This window comes from Quercus lobata, chromosome 1, assembly GCF_001633185.2.
Source record: "Quercus lobata isolate SW786 chromosome 1, ValleyOak3.0 Primary Assembly, whole genome shotgun sequence".
NCBI classification, from domain to species: Eukaryota; Viridiplantae; Streptophyta; class Magnoliopsida; order Fagales; family Fagaceae; genus Quercus; species Quercus lobata.
Window position 1 is genome coordinate 51,080,458 of NC_044904.1, and position 13,443 is coordinate 51,093,900.

At 35.8% G+C, this 13,443-nt stretch overlaps 1 long non-coding RNA gene across 1 annotated transcript; it reads right to left on the reverse strand.

Moving 5' to 3' along the window:
• Positions 1–250: 250 nt before the first annotated feature.
• LOC115959777 lies at positions 251–13,396 on the reverse strand. Its single transcript, XR_004084999.1, has 3 exons — positions 13,128–13,396; positions 12,931–12,960; positions 251–698 (listed from the first exon to the last, which is right to left on the reverse strand). It is a non-coding gene; the product is annotated as an uncharacterized LOC115959777 (long non-coding RNA).
• Positions 13,397–13,443: the final 47 nt, after the last annotated feature.

The window sequence follows — 13,443 nt, forward strand, 5'->3', positions numbered from 1 at the left end:
TTATATTTCTGACAGAATTCTCAGCCATGTTCCATATACTCCAACAACCAAAAATTCAGAATTCAAAACTTTCACACTAAACAAAGCATTTAATTGCAACTAAAAATATGAATAATAAATAATTAACACAAATAAAGGTAAGCAGCCCAGTAACTTGTAAAAAAGAATACAAGCAATTTTGCAGGTTCATTGATTTTTTCAATAGGTGGTAATTGCAAGTTTACTGAAAAAAGGATAAAAAAGGTACAAGTAGAGACCAACTGGTAAACAAAGAGAACTAACAAGAAGACATCATTTAAGTCTTGTTCTTATTAATGTGTAAATATATATTCTCTAAGATAGTCATGATGTTGCAAATTCCATGACAAGGCCTGCATTAAAATTCAAGATGCAAGTGAAAGTTCATGGAGACTTTGCACAGTTGCCCAAGGGAGGGCAATGAACACCCGGATCACAACAAGCTTCCACATCCCTCCAGCTTCTCTTCAATCCATCCCTTACATTTTGCTAATTTCCCTAGTGCACAAAATTACCTCAAGTTCTTCTGGTGGATGGCTTAGTGACAATGACCTCAACAAGGATAGGCTTGATCTTTTTTATTGGTTGTTAGCCGCACTCAGCCTCATCAACTTCTTTAATTACCTTTTCTGCTCTAAATGGTACTCTTATAATCCATCTCTATCATCCACTACACCACACTATAAAAATGTGAAAAGGCCCATAAATAGTTATAGTTCCAAATAAATAATTAATCATAAAACACCACATGTATGCAGATATAAAATTACAAACACACATACAAGCTTTATTTATTTATTGGTAAGTTATACATCCACCCAATTGGTTTTAAGCCTGGACCTCACCCACCAGCCATTCTTATGGGAGAATGAAGCAATTTTATGCGCTTAGCAATGTCCTGTTTCTAAGTTCTAACTGCATAACTTTGTATCAAAGGCATTTAAAGGAGAACCTCAATTAGAAGTTTTTACAAAGAGACGAGAAGAAATGAAAGGAAAAACATAAAATTTCTATGTAGTCCATATTCATCTCTAAGAAATCTCACACAGTTCTTAAGTCTGAAAGACAATAGAACTAATATCATCCACCCAATTCTAGAAGATTGGAAGTATCTAGCTAAGGGAAGCTCAACAACATGGGCATAACAGGAAAAACACATTCTCCTACAAAAATAGATAACAAAGCCAAGGGAAAAATCCAAAGGAAAATTAATATAAAGCTAAGATGGTTTTTGAAATAGTAATAAATTAAGAGAGCAATCCAGCAGAACATAAATAGAAGGTTCTGTAGTTTATTCTCTTGCAGTATCTATCCGCATAGCTAAAAATAAAGATAATGCTAAGTAAATAACAGCATATTAAACTAAAAGGATCAAGCAGCAGTTGCCAGACACATAGTCAGAACAAATACACCTCAAAGCTATACAATGACTTGTTGGATGAAAAATAGTCACGCACGTAGCCAAGATGGTTTTTGAAATAGTAATGAATTAAGAGAGCAATCCAGCAGAACATAAAAAGAAGGTTCTGTAGTTTATTCTCTTGCAGTATCTATCCGCATAACTAAAAATAAAGATAAAACCAAGTAAAAAACAGCATATTAAACTAAAAGGATCAAGCAGCAGTTGCCAGACACATAGTCAGAACAAATACACCTCAAAGCTATACAATGACTTCTTGGATGAAAAATAGTCACACATGTCCTAAACGATAATGAATTAAAACAATCACAAAACCAGGAAATCCCTAAGAAACCCCAACTAAGTCCAAGAAATAACAAAGAAAAAATCAATGCATAGAGGAGATAAATAAAACCACAATCAGAGTCATTTACAGAGCTAATCAAACAAAAAAAAAAATTGAAAATAATAGATAGTTCAAATCCATCAAACACCCAACTTAGTCCACATAGCAGAGCTTAAACATATTAACAAGTGTTAGAAATTGGGCTGGTTTTGATCCAACCCATAAACCATGGCCCATGGATCGTCCACATGGCTTATCTGATAAGTAAGTTTAAATTTAAACTAACTGATATTGGTATGAGTTATCAATATCAGTAGTGGGGTAATTTAAACTTAATAGATATTGATATGGGTTATCAATATCAGTGGTGGAGCAATCTGAAACTTAAAAGATGAGATCTTTTAGGGATTACATATATCTGATAGTAAGTGAATCTCTACTAGTATTTAAATACTCCTACATCAGTCAAATAGAGGTTAGACACAGTGAGTGAACATACATATAGTAAGTCTAGTAGCCTTTCCTACGACTTGGAGGTGTTCCACAAAGGAGATCGCGAGGAGTTTGTAAAGCAAGCAAAGAAAAAGATCCGGCAATTTGGTGATTTGTTCTACCAAAGGTATGTGTCTACATGACCTCTAGTAAAATATATATTTATTCAACATTAGTATTAGAGCCCCACGTTGCTTTCACCAAAACAAAAAAAGAAAAAAAAAGGGAGCCCCACATTGATGTTAGTGTGTTAGTTACACTAGAACACTATCCTTGTTTCAGATACACACAAATATAAGGGCCCACGCTACTGTATTAGTTACACCTTGATAAAGATAATATGCATATCACGTTAGTGTATCACATATTGTTGTTATTTCCTTCAACAAGGAAACTGTGCAAGTGATAAGCCACTTGCAAGTGGCTGTGTGGGTTTGTAATATTGTTTACAAATACTGTGTGAGTTTGTAACATAGTTACAAAGGAATTGAGTTATATGAAAACTTAATATATTACTTGCACAGTTAATCATAACTCGTACAGTAGACTTTTTTATTTTTAATTTATAGTAAAACTATATATATTCTTAATTTTGTTTAGACCACATTTTTTCCTAATGTGACATATGTGTAGTTGTAGTGGCAATTTTTTTTAACTGTGATGTTAAAATATAATTGTGATAACATGAGAAAATTGTGAAATTAGTTTTCTAATTTTCTGTATAATTATGCATGTTTTTAATTTTTGAATTAATTTATGATGTCTTTTTAACATATTGTGATATGATTGAATTGATATTATATGAATGCATTATGTGATGAATATATGTCCAAAGGGTTTATGAGACTCTTTGGCTCATCGTTATAGTTAGAGATTATATTGGTAATTTATACAACATGTATATTTTTATTTATTGTTATTGTGGATGGATAAGACAATTTGTGAAATTATTTGGTAACGTGACATCTCCAATTTTTCAATTACAAATAGAATCTTCGTAGTAGGATACTTGAATATGTAATTTTTTGGGTCAATGTTTTTTTGGCAATTATTTGGGCCATTGTTTTTGGCAATGTAATTTTAAGGCTATGTAATTTAATTTTGGAAGCCATGTACCTATAATTTTCAAATTTTGTCTTAGCATGTTGTATGAAATTACCAATAGGGCTTATAGTGGAGCCCATGCACAATGTGTTGTGCACAAAAATGTATGAACACATGTTATATTTATGATTTGATATGTGGATGGTGTGATGTTTTATTCTTCACAAATTTTATTTAAAAATCAATTAGATGTGTTATTCCAATTTACATAGTGAGAGATGATTATGAGCTTAGCGAAATTTTTGATCTTACTATGTAGAAAGGAATATTATGGTCTAGTTGGATTTTTTTGGAAATAAAATTTAAAAATGTATGTGCTAATGTCAACTTGTGTAATGAATGTAGTGAACATGGCCACTAAGCATGTAGTTGCTGATCTAACTAAGGGAGAGAAACTAGGTGGAACCAACTATGATATGTGGCATAGAAAAATTCAATATCTGCTTAATGAACAAGAGGTCCTTGAAACCCTAACTAATGTGATGATGAAACCTGAAAATGGGAATACTGCCCAACATCGCCGTGACTTAGAGGCCTATGAGTCTTGGGTCAAGAAAGATCGTTGTGCACGCTTCACTATGCTGAGTAGCATGCACAATGATCTTATTGGGGAGTTTGAGAACTACCCAAATGCCCAAGAGATGTGGAACCAGCTTAAGATTGCCTTCAGAGGGACTTCAACAACTAGGTTGCGAGCTCTTACTTTGAAGTTTGAGCAATATGTTATGGATTCAAAGCATAGCATAGCTGAACATCTAAGGACAATGTCTGCATTGATCCGTGACCTAAAGGCTGCTGGAAATAATCTCTCTGATGAACAACAGGTCACAACAGTGATACGTTCACTACCTGAACCTACTTGGAGGCAAATGAAGCTTGTTTTGACACATAGTGAGAATATCAAGATTTTTGCTGATATTTCTCGTCATCTCGAGCTTGAGGCAGAGCGTATGGGGGTGCACCAAAACACCCTCCTTATCGCCCAATCTGGGCAGTGGAAGGCATTCAGGCCTAAACACAAAGGACAAGGGAGGAATGCCAAAGGAGCTGGTAACCTTGGGCCTAAAGAGGGCAAGATAGCAAAGCGCCAACAGGGCAAGCGTGCTAAGAAGGATAAGGCAAAGATCAAGTGCTACAACTGTGGTAAGAAGGGTCACTTCGCTCGTGAGTGCACTAAGCCGAAGAAGGTATCCATTCTTAAAAACTCTGCTATTACTTATGTTTGTACACATGTTTTTGTTGCTCATACTATTCCTGGGTGGATTATAGATTCAGGAGTAACCAAACATATGGCCAGAGATAGAGTTGGGTGTGTGGATTACAAAAATATACCAACAGGCATGCAGTACGTTATTTTGGGTAATGGAGCTCAAGAATAAGTCATAGGAGTTGGAACCTACCAACTCAAATTGCATCTAGGACGTACATGACTTCTTCATGATGTGCTTCATGCACCTGTTGTCCAATGTAATCTATTTTCAGTACTTACTATGCTTAGACTTGGATTTAGTTTCCGTTTTGATGGTCCTCAGTTGGATTTTTATTTAAATAAAACCTTGTATAGACATGGTTATTTATCTAATAATTTCTTTATGTTGGATTTAGATCATTCCTCCTTTTCTTTTATTGCTCATAATGATGATATTTCTGACTTTGTAATGTGGCATGCTAGACTTGGACACATAGGAAAAGATAGATTGGCTAGACTAGCTAGAGAAGGCCTATTGGGGTCTATCACTAATGTAAGCCTACCTATGTGTGAACCTTGTCTAGCTGGAAAGGCCTGTAGGAAGCCTTTGGTAAGGCTCCAAGGGCAACTCATCCTTTGGAATTAGTTCATTCGGACATATGTGGACCTATGAATATTAAGGCACACCATGGCGCCTCTTATTTTCTCACATTTATAGATGACTATTCACGTTTTAGTTATGTCTATCTGATCTCCCATCGCTTCGAAGCATTAGATTGCTTTAAGTGCTTTGTGGCAGAGGTTGAGAATCAGAAAGAAAGGAACCTAATGGTTTTTCGAACTGATAAGGGTCGTGAATATTTGTCTAAACAGTTTCTGGAACTGTGTGAGGAAAAAGGGATATGCAGGCAATTAATGATTCCTGGTACTCCACAACAAAATGGTGTTGCAGAGAGAAGGAATCGTACTCTATTAGAGATGGTTAGATCGATGATGGTGCAAGCTAACTTACCAATTTCGTTTTAGGGGGATGCATTGTTGACTGTTGCCTACATCCTTAACCGTGTGCCTTCTAAGTCAATTCCCACAACACCATATGAGTTATAGACTGGTGCAAAACCCAATTTGGAGAACTTGCGGACTTGGGGTTGTGCAGGTTTTGTTCACAATACTTCCCATAAGTATGGGAAATTGGGCCCTAAAGTAAGTAAGAAAATCTTTATAAGATATTCAGAAAGCTCAAAGGGGTATATAATGTATGGTGAACATTTTGATGGTGGAATGACAGAGATAGAGTCTCGTGATGTCAACTTCATTGAAGATGATTTTCCAAGCATTAGTGAAGCAAAACAAGATCTTCAGCTTTATGAGCTGCAAGAACTTGAAGGTGTCATACCATCTTTGGGCGAGGGTGGAGAATCACAACTTCATCCTGAAATCACCAAAGATAGTGGGAGTGATTTTGCTCCTAGTGGGAGCAAACCACTAGATAGTGACACACAAGGATCCAAGGTACGTAGAAGTGAACGTGGAACTATTCCCTATCATCATTTTGAGATTGAGGGGAATCTTTTATATGTGATTCACTGGACCTTGATGAGCCTGCTTCCTATGAGGAAGCATTAGCTTCACCTGCTTCACATGAATGGATAATTGCTATGAGGGATGAGATGGATTCTATGGCAAAGAATCAAGTTTGGGAGTTGGTTGACCTTCCGCCTGGGTGCAAGGCCATTGGAAAGAAGTGGGTTTTAAAAATAAAGTACAAGGCAGATGGATCAATTGACAAATATAAGGCTCGTCTCGTGGCGAAAGGCTATACCCAAAAAGAAGGGATAGACTATGATGAGACTTTCTCCCCAGTGGTGAGATTTGTCTCTATTCGCCTTATTCTAGCTATTGTTGCACATTTGGATTTGGAACTCTTCCAAATGGATGTAAAGACTGCATTTCTCAATGGAAAACTAAACAAGGAGATCTATATGGATCAACCTATTGGGTTTGAGGTCAAGGAACAAGGGCGCAAAGTGTGCTGCCTTAAACGTTCCATTTATGGCCTAAAGCAAGCATCTAGACAATGGTATTTCAAATTTCATAAGGCTACTATTTCGATTGGTTTCGAAATGATGGAAGAAGACCATTATGTGTATGTCAAACGATCAGGAAAGAGTTTAGTTATCCTGTCTTTGTATGTGGACGACATTTTGTTGGCTGGAAATGATATGGAGATGATTGTCACCACCAAAAGGTGGTTGTCCTCTATTTTTGAAATGAAGGACATGGGAGAGGAAAATTATGTGCTTGGAGTTAAGATCTTCAGGGATCGCTCAAAGAAGTTTCTTGGTTTGTCTCAAGAAACTTACATAAAGACGATCTTAGAGTGATTCCGTATGCATAATTCCAAACCCATAGACACTCCAATTGAGAAGGGACATACATTAAGCCTTGAAGATTGCCCTAAATCAGAAAAGGAAAAGAGAAAAATGGCAAGAGTTCCCAATGCAAGTGCAGTTGGAAGTCTGATGTATACTATGTTGTGTACTCGACTAGACATCTGTTTTGCAGTTGGTATGGTTAGTCGTTATCAAAGTAATCCAGGACCTGTTCATTGGCAAGCAATTAAGAGGATTTTTCGATACCTTCGTGGGACATTGAATCTCATTCTTTGCTATCAGGGTGGAGATTTGAGATTGAGAGGTTATTCTAATGCTGACTGGGCCAGTGATAGAGATGAGCGCAAGTCCACTACAGGTTATGCATTTCTACTTAGTGGTGTAGCTATCTCTTGGTGCAGTAAGAAACAGTCTTGCATTGCTTTGTCCACAATGGAGTCTGAGTATGTTGCTTGTTCAGCAGCAGCACAAGAAGCTGTTTGGTTAAAGAGATTTTTCCAAAACCTAAGGGTGACATCTCTTGCAGATGAAGTTGTAAAGATGTATTGTGATAATATGGCAGCCTTGTCTCATGCTAAAGATCCTAAGTATCATAGCAAAAGCAAACACATACTAACTCGTTATAACTACATTTGTCTTGCTATTACACAAGGAGAGGTGATCCTCCAACATATCTCCACTAGCAGGATGGTGGCTGATCCACTTACTAAAGTCATTGCTAGAGATGCCTTTCAGGCTCATGTTAAGAGTTTGGGACTTTGTAGGATTTGATATGTTTTTTGGATACCTTATGGACATTTATATATATTCATACTTTATGCAATAATGATGTTATTCATTTTGATTCGTCTTTGTGATGTAATTGATATTGCATACTGAGCACACATTATTTGAGAATATGTCATCAGGCTTAGATTGGTCTACTTACATAGACGATCACCCTAGCGCTTGAGTAGCAACCAAGATGAGACATAGTGATCACTTTGTTTTTTCTATAAATCAAGTAAGTGATCATCTTGATGCTTAGAAAAACGTGCAAGATAATATAATGAATGTTGCCTTAGCTAGGCTAAGATGAGACTTATGGGAGTCGCACTTGAAGTGTATCCACAACTTCATGAAGCCTGAATAAAGCCAAATGTGAGATCTTGGATAGGAACTTGATGTGTAACTGTGCTAAGAAACTCAGGTTGGTGGCTTTTGTGGCAATTGGACTAAGATTTATACGGTGTTTGAGTGTGACAAGCCTAGTTGAGTGGGAGCTCCACCGTAGCATACAACTTATACTGTATGTACTATAGCCGACCAATTAAGGGAGTGATTGGATAGATCCCTACTTCGTCACTATGTGAGCCCTAGTCGACCATTATATGGTCCATTCTGTGCCCTTTTTCGACCTAGAACTATGTCATGAAGTGAATGTTTGATGTCGCTACTTTAGCATGTCATCTCAAGGCCATGATATATACGGTCTCGCAGAGCATGTCTAGGAAAGCGGTCAAGTGTAAATGAATTGACATGAGTGTCTGGGGAAGATTATTTAGAACACACCATTTATTTTATGGCTCATAGCCCGGGTGATTATGAGGAATTTGTTTTTCAACATAATCATGAGCATATTATATGGTATTGGATCAAGTTTTGCTTTGAGTTTTGAACTCATGGGGGATTAAAGAAACTCGATCAGGTGTGATCAAATAATCTAGGGCATAGACGAGATACTATGAGTGATGTACTATGTTAGTTTAGATGGTGACTTAATATAGTACTCCTACCCTACACCTTCTCGTCAGGTCGCACACTCCATTTATCTGTATAAAGAGAGGATTGGACAAGAAATTGAGAGGAGCCAGTTTTGACTGTAGTACCCAGTGTGGACGAGTGGGAGATGTTAGAAATTGGGTTGGTTTTGATCCAACCCATAAACCATGGCCTATGGATCGTCCACATGGCTTATCTGATAAGTAAGTTTAAATTTAGACTAACTGATATTGGTATCAGTTATCAATATCAGTAGTAGGGTAATTTAAACTTAATAGATATTGATACGGGTTATCAATATCAGTGATGGAGCAATTTGAAACTTAAAAGATGAGGTCTTTTAGGGATCACATATATCTGATAGTAAGTGAATCTCTACTAGTATTTAAATACTTCTACATCAGTAAGATAGAGGTTAGACACAGTGAGTGAACATACGTATAGTTTTGAGAGCTCTCTCAAAATAAGCCATCTCTCTGGGACATCATCTACTGTTCTCTAGAATTTGGAGCGTGGAAATTAGGAGAGACTCTAGTAGCCTTTCCTGCGACTTGGAGGTGTTCCACAAAGGAGATCGTGAGGAGTTTGTAAAGCAAGCAAAGAAAAAGATTCGGCAACTTGGTGATCTGTTCCACCAAAGGTATGTGTCTACATGACCTCTAGTAAAGTATATATTTATTCAACAACAAGAAAAATAGGAAAACCAATCTCAGAAAAATCTAACCAAAACCTAGAAAAAATCAGCCAAATAAAACACAAATTAACCATCAATTCTCCATATGATCAAACAAAACCACCAAAATTAGACAAGAAATCAACCTTCACCAATCAAAATAAGAGAAACCCAGATCACATTTCTTCACAATTGAACATCCAAAACACAAAAGAGGAAGATAAGAGTTGAGAGAGACAAACCTGTATTGTCGTGCGAAAGAGAGAGAGAGAGAGAGATTGGGCGAGGAAGAGGAGACAGTGTACAAGTGACGTGGTCCACTATTCCACTAAAAAATTTCCACTTGTTTAAAATTGTTAGTTAGAAATTTTTTTTAAATATAAATTAATTACTGACTCAACAATTTTAAACAAGTGGAAGCTTTTTAGTGGAATAGTGGACAAGTGATGTGATCTACTAGAAGACTCTATAATTTCTCAAGGAAGAGAGAGCATGGTAGAGTTTCTGGAGCTGATTAAAAATTGAGAAGAGCGCGAGGGTGAAGGATTTCTAAATTCTTGGGTTTGTGAGGGAATTTCAAATCAACGGATTTGGACCCTTGAAATCCATGATGGATTTGGGCCATATCCAAATTCTTTTTAAATTATCCAAATAGAAGAATTTGGATTTCGGCCCCTCAAATCTAAATCCAAATCCATGCCATCCAAACGGAACAATAGGAATAATATTAGTATCGTTGAAAATGAAACTCTACTAGTCGCTAACCCGTGCGATGCACGGGAAAGTTCTTAGAAATGCTAAATATTTTTTTAATCAAATTAAATGTATTTTTTGTTGGGTTGAGAGAAATTTAACTTAAATGGACATTTTCACTTTGGATTTTAAGGAATAACTCACACAAAAAGGAATATACAAATTTCATTAGGATTTGAGTTGGTCAACCAAGGTAGGTATGTATTTCCAATTAAAGCAATCCAACATATTTTTATCAAAGCACCCATCTACCAGCAGAGAATCAAACAATGAGGTAACAGAAATCCACACATCAGTAATCAAACTTAGTCTTCAAAAATACAATCAAGTCAGTTCACCCCATCATCACACCGCATTTTTCATATAGCAAAAATATGCACCCATGAATATAAGTTATAAAATAGAAATACATGACTTAATGACACATTGAACAGCAAGATTCAGCTTAGTGACCATGGGCCATCATCAAATAGTTTATGTCAGTTCATTTATTCTATTATTCCAATACATGTACAATAGTTCTCTTGTAGGCCTTTTGTCAAATACCTAACAGATATAGCCAAGAAATAGAACTTGATTGATGTTCAGGTGCTGAAATAGAGGAACTTAAAAAAAAAAATAGAACAATGTAATATAGAAATTAAAAACTTATTGACATATTAGGATGAAAGATATATTAAAAAAAAAAAAGAAAAAAAAGAAAGAAAGAAAGAAAGCAAAGAACAAAAGAAATTACATATATTTATTTTGATTGATGGTATAATGACTTAAAAATGAATGAAAATATGTAATTTAATTCAAAGTAAAACTGAATCGATCATTCCCCTAATTATGTCGTGCAAACCTAATCCCTAAATATTCCTGATTCTTCGTAATCACATTAACATCCACTCCTTTTCTTCCAAGTGAAGGAACACATTACACAACTCTCTCTAGTCTCCAATATGGAGTATAAATGGATTGTACCATTTACATTATTGACATTTATATTAGTGCTAGTGAATTGTGACAAACCTTCGTTCGATGGAAAAAACCTTCCTTATGGTTTCCGACTTCCATATGTTCGAAATTCTTGTCCTAGCTACAACACAAAGAAAAGTCGATGCTATATATTGATGAAGGAAGGCGAAGGAATATGCTGCAACGGGAATGTTAGTCAGAACATCCAGAATACCCAGTTTGACCGTATGAGTCTGTATGATCGTGCTAGGAAAACTTATAAGCCGTCATCTTGGTCAAAAGAAAAAATCATCAACCCAAAATAAGAAAAAATGAAAGATAATTTAACGGACGAAATGTGGAATCAAAGTTTCATTAATTTATATTTTTTGGAATGCTGAATACTTGCCGATATGATCATTTGAAAGTACTATGCACAAATATTCCTCATAACAAAAGCATATCACTGACTCCAACCAAATGTACAACAACCAATTATACATAATTCAAAATACAAAACCAAGCAAAACGCATCATAAAAAGGTGAAAAAATTATTACTTAGAAAGGCTATTTTGTGGATGGCCTATTCATATGTCTCATAAGTCCCTGCTTCATTGACTTCCACACTAAACTAACATTTTTTAAAATCATCGAATCAAATAAAGTGTTATATCTTCTAGAGTAACAGGGGAACCTTTCATTTCTACATGAGCAATAAATTTGAAGGAAGCCGTAATATCAGTCTATAATGGAAGTGGCACATTGCCTCATAATCATCATCTATTACATAGTGTGCATACCCACACTGTTTGTCTAATACCCATAGTATGTTGACTACTTGTTGTTGGATACAGTATCAGAAAATTTTAAATTGGGGATCAAGCACTTCATACAGATTTACTTTTGAGTTTTTAGGGAAAAAAAAAAAAAGAAGAAGAAATAATTAGTAAAAATTATGATATGTACAGAAAAGTAGGTGAAGCTTTTTGGCCAATCTTCTTGTGATATGGTCCACCTTTGGAAGGCAGAGAAGTGCCACATTGGTTGTAAAGGCCATTGAATTGGATGCTAGAGTTGTAATTGTTAAAGATAGTGCTTGGGCTGGTGCTCATGTCAGTGGAATTTTCATTCCTTCTCTCTTTGTTTTGGGATTGGAGAATTTCAAAGCAAGTGTAAATTTGATGAACATAGATGCAAAATGAGCAGTACAAATAACATATGAATCCAACAGGAGCTACAATCAGAAATGAAGTCCTACTTGCTGTGAAAATCATTTATGATTCAAGACTTAGCTTGTTAGATAAACCCCTAAACCCTTTAATTTACAAAAGTAAAGCAAGCTAAAGAGTAAAAATTAAATTTAAAGCATAAGTTTGAGCAGTACATGCAATTTTTGGATTTTATATAGCAAATACTTCTGGTATAATACTTCAAAATCCAAATAGAGCCATGGTATTGCATATATAGTTTAGATTAAACTTAAATAAACCAATAATGATATAAAAAAGACTACCACAGATACACATAGTCTACTCCAACCCTGCCCCAAACAAAAAATCTACAGGGCATTCCCAGCACAATTAGAAACATAAAATAAACTTAAAAGCTCAAGTAACCAACACCCAATCGTGCATAAATTACAATAAGAATTCAGAGATTGACAGCCATACATGAACCTAGATAAGAATTCACAAAATTAAATCCAAAATAATCTGAATAGAAAATCAGAATTATAAAGAGAGCAATAAAAATTCAGAATTATAAACTAAAAAAATACCACTGACAATATACTAAAAAAAATACCATAACCTTATACTAAAAAAAATTCAGAAATTTAGAATAGAGGCAAACGAATACCATACCTTTGACCTTGATTTGAATGGAGGAAAAGACTGAAGAGAAAGGCAATAAAAAAGCATAAATTAAACAGGAATATTAGATCTAAATAAAAGTGAATGGAAGAACAAAAATTAAGAATGAAACCTATAAATTGAACAGCCGTGAAAAAAAGAAAAAGAAAATAGTTATAGAGTCCTAATTAAATTTGTATATTAGTTACCTTTGTGGACCAGTTTCGACGGGCTGGGTTGGGTGTGATGGTGTATCGCCGACTGGGCTGGGCTGGGTGTGATGGTGTATCGCCGACCAACACAATTGAGGTTGCATGTGGTGATTTGTTGATGGGCATGCATTTTGGAGGAAGGAGAAGTGGTCTTTGCCGTGGGTCTGAGGAAGGAGATCTCTATTGGTTTGTGGGTATGGCCGTATGGTGGGTGTGGTGGGTTTTGATTGAGGAATCTGTGGGTATGGTGTCTTTGGATGCTTTGCTGTGGGTTTGAGGAAGGAGATCTCCATTGGTTTGCCGTGGGTTTGAG